At 36.0% G+C, this 8,977-nt stretch overlaps 1 protein-coding gene across 22 annotated transcripts in view; it reads right to left on the reverse strand.

Moving 5' to 3' along the window:
• The window catches only part of TENM1 (teneurin transmembrane protein 1), an 873,984-nt gene that overhangs the window by 277,709 nt on the left and 587,298 nt on the right, over positions 1-8,977 (reverse strand). The window lies entirely within an intron of this gene.

Genomic DNA, 8,977 nt, shown 5'->3' on the forward strand with positions numbered 1-8,977 from the left:
TAGCTGTTTAATATAGGTGTTTTCAAAGTTATTCTGAAACCTACTACTGAAAACTCAAATGGTACCAAATGTAGCAAATTCATAAAAGCTGATCTAGCATATTTGTCTAGGTATCATTTTTTCTTCCCCCACAAAATTACAGAAAAAAAATATAAAAAGAACAAAATACATAGTGTTTTTCCACAGTAAAATGGACAATTAAAAAAAATTGTGGGAAACTCCCTGCTGCAACTTTACATTTCACTTCCTGTAATTTACCTGAAATTATCTGTAAAACTGAAAATTCACTGGCTTAAAGTGAACTGACTTCAAGACTGGATTTAGTGCAAACCATTCAAAAGAAAGAAAGAAAGAAACTGATTTCATCTCACCTCCCTGCACACTCCCATTTTATGTACTTAATATTTTATAGTCTTACTATAAATACACAATACTGAGCCAACAGAGAGTACATGCCTCCTTCTACCACACACATATTTTTTGTCCATCCACTGTTTATCAACTGGATCATCTGATGAGTCAACCAAACTTATTCAGAAGTGCTGTGACTCTGCCATGACATAGTGACAACTCATTTGCTCTCTCTGCTTTTGCAGAAAGTGACTCAGAAATTACTTTTCACACACCATTCCTGTATTTCTAGCAATGATGCTGGCATAACAGCACACAAATTCTCTCCCTGTGGTCCCAGCAGTACAAGTTCACTTGTGCTTCATTTTTAGGTTTGTTTTCATTTGTTTCAACCTCTGTCAAAAACCTTGCCTTGTTGCTCTTCATAAAAACCCTTTCTTGTTTCAGGGGCACAATGTTATGACATAAAAATAAAAACATCCTCACTGCCTTCCTCTTCTTCTTACTAAGAATAAGTAGAAACAGGGTGGACTTCAGTGCACCTTCTTATTTACTATTAATGCATTCACATAGAAGTCACACAAAAAATTTATCTTTATTATAAATTATGCTTTTTGTTAAAAGGCTCATTAGTTGTGTTTTAATACAGACTTATCTTTGTCTATTGGGATAACGAGTGGTATTTTGGGGAAAAAAAAGAGCTTTGCACTAAAGCTTGTTTCTGGATAATTTAAAACCCCATGACAGCCTTTGATTGTCAGACTGAAAAGCAGAATAAGCTAACCAGATCTCTCTTCTTTCTTAATAGGACTGACTGCTCTAATCAAATATGTGAAAGAAGAAAGAAAAAGAGGCACTTTTTTCCTCCCTTGGATTCCTCATCTGGGAGAGAATACACTTACCAAACAGTTTCAAGAATATCAAAGTAAAGCCTAAATCTTCAGCTGCATAATACAGCGATTTTCAAAGGGTATTCTTTATTGATGTGCTGAATGTAACAGTATTAATGTGTACATGGAGCAGCACTGTGATGTACCTTTATTTTGAAGGAACAATAAAGCAACAGCCATGGCCAGCCAATGTGGAATTTTAATCTACATAATTCTAAGAACTTTCCAACTCCTCAGCAGGTGCTGATTAAAAACAAAACAAAGTCCAAACCAATGACCAAACCCTCAAAAATCCCAAAACACATATCCCCCCCACCCCCCAATCAGGCCTATTATTCTGCAAGATACCTTCATGACACAACTGCTTCCAAAATTTAATGTATTCAAAATTCTGATAAATTACATTTATAAGGATTCAAGTAACTTAATATATGAAAGAAACACACAATTTTTAAAAGAACTCCTGCTGTTACAGAGACCCAAACAATCACAGTAAAACATGTAAGGAACATTTAAAGATTCCAATATTCATGACTACAATTCTCCCATTGTTTTTCAAAATGGCATATTTGTAAGACTGTCTAAAATATAAGTATACTAGGTAGAACATGTGTTACACTAATTTTTCTATCCCATAAAGCCCAAATAGATGATTGAGTTAATCAATACATGGTTTCTATAACCTGTTCCAACTGCTGGAACTGTACAAAACAGCAATAAGAAAAATATTTGAAACTAATCAATATGGTCACGTAAGAAAGCAAAAAATGGAAAAATCATTGGAGATGATTGTGGAGAAACACATACAGGCATTGCCAAAAGTAAAAAAAAATGCACATAGTCAAACTCAAGTTTTCCAGTAATTCCTTTGTCCAACCCCAAAAATAATTCTAATCACAAATGAATAAGTTTAATGGTAACATTTGCATAGATTAATTAAATCTATACAAAGTGCTTTTCTGTTAACTATTTCTCATTAGAGTTAAATATTGCAAGTCTCACTTAGCACAGGCATTCCTCTGCACACAATAGTGCAGAGGAATCTCATTTCTTTCATTTACAGGAATCCCAAAATGATAGTAAGTGAATGTCTTAAAGAAACTTTTTTGGACAATCTAACAATTTTCAAAACCACCCTGAACATTGTGCACAATTATGACCATTGCTCACACTCAAAGACCAAATGCTCAAGTCTAACATATCACAAATTTAATTCTTTCTAAAGCAGCTACTTACTGAGAGCTATTTACTGCAGGAAAGTAGAGACTCAACTGACTGTTTCCTCTTTGCAGTATTTAAGATTTGTTTAAAAGAAATCTGATATATTTTCACAATATGCAACTTCCTAATGCATATTCAGGTTTTGACTCCCTTAAGCACTCTATTATATTAGGTTATAATTCATTACACAAGCTCATACTCACCAACACTTTTTAATTCTATATAATATTAATATACCCCATCCTCTTTGTCTTTACTAAATACTGATAAGCTGATACAATGACTGATATCTTCTTATGTCTGAAAGCAGAAATTAGAATTTTCCATCCATTTTATTGCAAGAGAGAAAAATAATGCAGAAGCCATACTAAGTATGCATGCTTTCAAAAGCCAGACAATGCTGGCTCAATTAAAATTACACATGAATTCTGTAACTGAAGAAAGATCTAAATCCTTGCCACATAAATTTTATGTCTTAAAAGGAAGGGCTGGGTGATGGAAAGGAAGTTGCAGCACCTGTCTCTATTAAATAAAAAAAAAAAAAAAAAAAAAAAAAAAAAAAAAAAAAGACTGTTCTATGTATAAAAGTATTGGAATATATTTGAAACTTAATATGGGAGCCAGGGCACTGCCTTGCAATCACAAACACCACTTCTATGGAAATGCAAAATACTAAACTTGCGCATCTTTTAATCATCTGCTCTCAAAATAGAAGACTTGAATTCGCTGGTTGATGACTTAATTTAAATCTATAGATACAAATAAATAGAAAGAGATTGCATTAGTCCAAGACAAAACAAATGCTGTGGCTTAACTCCCACAGGCAGTTCAGCCCCTGCACAGCTGATCCCACAGTCTCCTCCTGTGGGATGAGGAAGAGAATTGGAAGGGTAAAGGCGTGAAAATGCGTGGGTTGAGATGAAGACAGTTTAATATGTAAAACAAATGCTGTGTGCATAAGCAAGGCAAAACAAGGAATTCATTCCTCATGTCCCAAGGGTGGGCAGGTGTTCAGCATTCCCAGGACAGCAGGGCTGGAGTGGGGTGAGGAGCAGGAAAGGTGTTTAGCACCACGCAAGCATGACTCAACAAAAGCATCTGTGTGTTATCAACACTTTTTGCATCACAAGACATAGCCCCAAACCAGCTACTCTCAGGAAAAGTAGCCCAAAACCAGTAAAATAAATGACATTTTAAATATGAAGGGTTGCAGATAAAGTCAGTTTCATATCAAGAATTCACAGAGTACCATTTTAACTCTGATAGTTTGGAAACTTTTGACTTAACTGAAATAGTAAAAGAACCTGGTTTTGCATCTCAAACTTTCCAGCAAACAAAATGGTGTAGGTCAAAAGAAAGGAAACATCTGGAAACACTGGAACCACTGCAATAGCTACTCTTCTCCCAGCCAGGAGCAGGTACCTGGAGGCAGGGAGCAGCAGCAGCACTGCATGCAGAGTTCCAGCATCCTGCCTGTTAGTGCCTCTTGCAAGAATTAGGACTGTTTTATTCCTGTCTCTGCACAAAGATTTCTCCCTATGTTTCAACCAATAATTAAAGTTCTTGTTTAACATCTCTTTTTGTAACTAGAGGCAGTAACTCAAAGTATGGGAAATTTTGAAACTGGAAATCAAAAGTACAATTTTAACTATTTCCAAATCTTAGCACAAGCCTCAGCTCTTTTTAATAGTCCCAATAGTTTAAATAACTGATGCACAACAACAATAAGAAAACTTGCTGATATTTTTTAACAGAATAGGTTCTTTAATCTAAGAATAGAGGAAAATAACTTTGCTTTTAACAATTGCCTTTCTCTGTTCCTACTATAACAGAATATTACACACATCCTCTTATAATCAGTACAAAAACATTAACATGAATATTCTTTTCCTAAAGAGAAATAATTCACCCACAGGAGTTTTTTTAGAGCATGGTTTTAGGAAATATACTTCATGAAAACAGTGTTTCGATTACCTTATATTGCAATAAATTAGCTGAGACTCCATTTTCTTCATGCAGGAAAGGCAAATCTTTATTGTGCAGGACGTATTTTATAGGATTATCAGAAGGCCCTGTGCCAGATCTTACTGGTGGACAATACATTCACATTTAGTTCATTCGTTGGTTGATGCTATATTGCACATCTATCAAACTTCCATAAATTTTTAGTTAGTTTACATATTTCTTCTACTGATTCTCATGAGACAGATCTTATTGTTTATACAGTAACTAGCAGGTGCTACTTGTTTTTTACCCAAGAATAGGTTGTTGTGCTTACAAACCTTTCGTACCTAAGACTGTTTTCACAGGGGAGCTTGGAAATTATTTAGTTGCACTTAGAAGAAATGACAGGCTAGTTATTAGTTTAACAGAGCAGGCCTGATTTTATGAGGCCTTTCTTTTATAATTCTTCTACCTGTCTACGATAATCTTATGCTGCAGTAAGTATACGTGAAAGCTTTACATATCATATTCCTTCAAACACAACACAAGATTTGGATCATATCCTCACATTGCAGAGAAGATTTGGTAAAATATGGCATCTACAAGAATGCAAAAGAACTACTGCTGTACATTGCCTTCAGCAGCAGCCAGTTTTACCAAAACTGGTAAAATTTACATCAAAGCCCAGCCAACACACGTGAAGGAGTCAAACTCCCAACTTCATTTGCAGCCATTTCCTCTATCACGAAGAAAACCAGTGAGGTTCCTGTGGGAATTTAAGATGAACAAATACAACAGGCAACAAGCAATAATTACTTGCTCTTCTGCATTCCAGACCACCAGGGATTTGCCTGGCTATATGGTAAAGCTACATTAAGACAATAAAGTATTAGCTATAAGATGACTGCAACATTTTTCAATTCACAACTATGAGTCAATCAGAATGCTAACCTGGAGGAAATAAACACATTTTTATTAGAAAAAATTTCCAGGTTTATTTTTATTATATTAATCAAAACATTAAATACATAAATATTTTTTTCTTTCAGATAAAACAAACCTACTTGAAAGAACGGGAGATTATTATTGTTAGTCCTAACTTTATCTTAGCTAGCATATGTATAACAAGTATAAATAGTTTTATAGACATATTCCTTCTCAAACCTCTATGTGATCACTATTTCTGAAAAACTACTTTAATTAACTTCATTCTCTGATGAAATCTACAAGGTACTACTCTTTATTAATAAACATCTTAATCATGGACTAGTACCGGCATAAGAAACAAGAAGAACATTGCCACCTAGCTGTTTCAGCAGTGCCCATAAAGGATGGCATGTTCAGCTTACATATCAAATACTCCAGGGAAAAATCAGTCCATATGAAAAATGTACCAAGGCCTACCTAAAATCATGGGGCAAGGCTAAGTTTCTGTCACTTTTATCTTACAAGCTCTGAAAGAAGGTGGTCACAAAATACACAAATTGAAAGCCTATTCAACACAACCACGAATCAGTGTCTGACACCATCTCTCTTTCATCAGCTCTCAGCAGAAACAGACCAACATACATGTGTGTACACTGACTTTTGGCAATCAAACACCCTGAAATTACTGCAAAATCTAGAATACCCTTAGAAACGGTATCAATGTGTATGCAAATAAGTAATTTTCCTATCTCTGCAAGAGACGTGTTTCTTTAAAACACATTTCCTGGTGTTTTGATTTAAATATATTTAAAAAAGGCTTCATTTGAAAAGTAGTGCTTGTACAATTTATAAAATGCAACTGGCTACATAAATCATATCAGGACTTCCCAGAAAAATCAGAAAAAAGCAAAGCAGCTGAAGCCTGACATTGCAGATGTCCAGACTGGTATTTTAAGCAAATGTAAGAAATGCCACAGCAGAAGGGCATCCTGCCCTGCCCCACAATGCAACAAGAGCAAAGGACAGCATCACAGAACTGGCACATCATCTGCTTGGCAGCTGTGCGTTCCAGCTCTGCAGCCCGGAGCTCATGCATTCCAAAAGCATTTGGTAGCTTCTCTGAAGCTCTTCAACCTGATACACTAAATTTAGGAAGCTAAAGTAGTACTTTAGAAGTACTGAGTGAACAGAAAATGGGATCGAGCTTTATAGCTGCAACACTTCAGATGGTGATCACCCCTCCTATGAAGTTTTTTTAATCATCTTCTTTCCAGATTAATGCCATTTTTTGAAAAATGAACCTATGCTGTCTTATTAGAAAGCAGTGTTTAACATCACAAAATGTCCAATTCTGTACACTTTTCCAATAAAATGGAACCTTTACCAGTTAGTTGCTGGTTACTACTCATCACTGCAGCTCTCTGGTCACATCAGTCTGTGAATCTCATCCTGCTGACTGATCCTGTGCAGGTCAGCCTTGAGAAACAAGCTCTGGACTTCAGGGAGCATCACTTCAGGCTGAGCCTCCCTCCTCCCAGTGCAGAGAAGTCAAGAACAGGGTCCCAGGTGCCTCCAACTTCCAAAGGGAACCATCCACTTTGTGACACTGGAGGAGAACTTTCAATTGGGAGCACTTCCCTCCACAACAGCACCACGGCTCAGCCAAGCAGGACTGTAATATTCTCCTCTTTAATTTTTGTTATAATCTAGGGGTAAGTAACAATTTGAGAAAGAACAGGGGGCATTCTTTTAGTACTTAAGATTTCATCGCAAACACAATAAAACAGAAACTGACTGGGACTATGCAAGTTTATTATTGGTGTAGGTAACTTCCTACAGCAGAGAGCTGAAGTCCTGCAGCTTCTTCAACTCCTTCCTTAACCTGGAAATGCAGTGCAATTCTGAGGCAATACAATCATGTACATGTCTATGCTACATTCAAACATGCACAGAGACTTGGCAAATCCTGCCTGTTTTATACAGGTGGAAGGAACAACAAGGAGGAGGAAGGAAGAACAAGTGGAAGGAACAAACTCAAGATAGAGATCACATTTCCACAATGCAGATAAAATTGTCAATTTACCTGGAACTAGTACGAAATATACTCATCTGCTATAGATATGCCAAATAACTAGTTACATATATTAATTGATAATTATACAGAGACTCTCAGAGATAAAACACCAGATTAATTTAAGACAAAACAGCATAGGCAAAGGGAATAGCTTTACACTACCCAAAGAATAGCACTAGTTAGACAAAAAAGCACACACCAGAGTGTCAGTGGTGTCACATCACTGTCTTTTGAAGATTAAACACATACAAAGAACTTGAAAACCAAAATCACTAAATATTAAAGACACTCAGTAAAACCATGTTAATCACTTTTGCAAGCTCCTTAAAAAGAAAATTTTTTCTTCTTAACATTTCTTGATTAAGAAGATTTTACACCTTCACCAATGGAAATTATACAAATTGCTGTTAGTACTTAAAAAATTAACTGCAAATATTGTTTTTATGATGACACAACCTCTGCAGAGCTTAGCCTAGAAGATAGCCAGAAAATGAACATATCATCTAATCCCCGTACAAGTTTTAGTCAGCCTTTTCCCATGAGCATTCAAATTTTGCATTCAGAGGTTTATTAGTCATATTGGCCACCAGATACTCCTCCTGTGCTTCTCGGACATTAAATCAGGGTATAATTTATGCAAACAATTGGAAACCAGCATGAGTTTCTTACTCCATCACTCCCAGTCCTCCCTTATCTCTGTCCCATAGTTATAATGACTACAGAGTGAAACTTGCTGAAAATTATTCAAAGGTTTCAAGCTGAAATTATGCTATCTGATGTCCAGAAGCAGATACGAGATAAAGCCAGGCAGCTTCTGGCAGAAAGAGGAGTGTTTCACACCTACCCCTTCTCCTTGGCCAGCTTGTCGAGCACACGCAATCCGACCAGCCACAAAAACTGCTGTCACATCTGGCAAGGCAGGGCCAAGACAGATATAGAACAAAAGAGCAAGGATACCCTGGAGACTGCAGGAAGAAACTCGGACTGCTCCAGGGTATTTTCATGATGAATAAAAGATCATAGAGAGGAGATCTAGCATCTCAGATGTAACAGTGGATAAGACACAATCTGCAGGGAATCACCTTTATTTCTTTTGTCTTTAGAGAACAAAATATAAAAATGGTTAACCTGTATTTAGCCCTTCTGCGTCAAGACATGAACCTACAAAAAGCTAAGCAAGTGTTACTATTAGCACAGTATGCAGCATTTACCCTCAGAAGAAGAAGAAAATACCAACCTATTTCAAAAGGATACTGGAATAAAAAATTACATAGCAAAGTTTCCATGTACAATATGCTTTTGAACAAACATATATATACACACATACATATGTCTATATACATATGTAATAAACAGATTATAATCAACTAAATACAAAACACAAATTTCTTTTTAATTATTCCCTTAAACATGAAGGAAAAAGACGGTTGTTAAACAAAATCCAATAAACTACCACACAATTGCCACTGAATTACCAGTTATGTTGACTATATCTTTAAGGCCATCCAGGAAGAATGCCACCCTGACTCTTAGTTTCTCTAGGCTACATGCCCTTGTTTCTTAATTTTAC

This window comes from Taeniopygia guttata, chromosome 4A (genome assembly GCF_048771995.1).
Source record: "Taeniopygia guttata chromosome 4A, bTaeGut7.mat, whole genome shotgun sequence".
NCBI lineage: Eukaryota > Metazoa > Chordata > Aves > Passeriformes > Estrildidae > Taeniopygia > Taeniopygia guttata.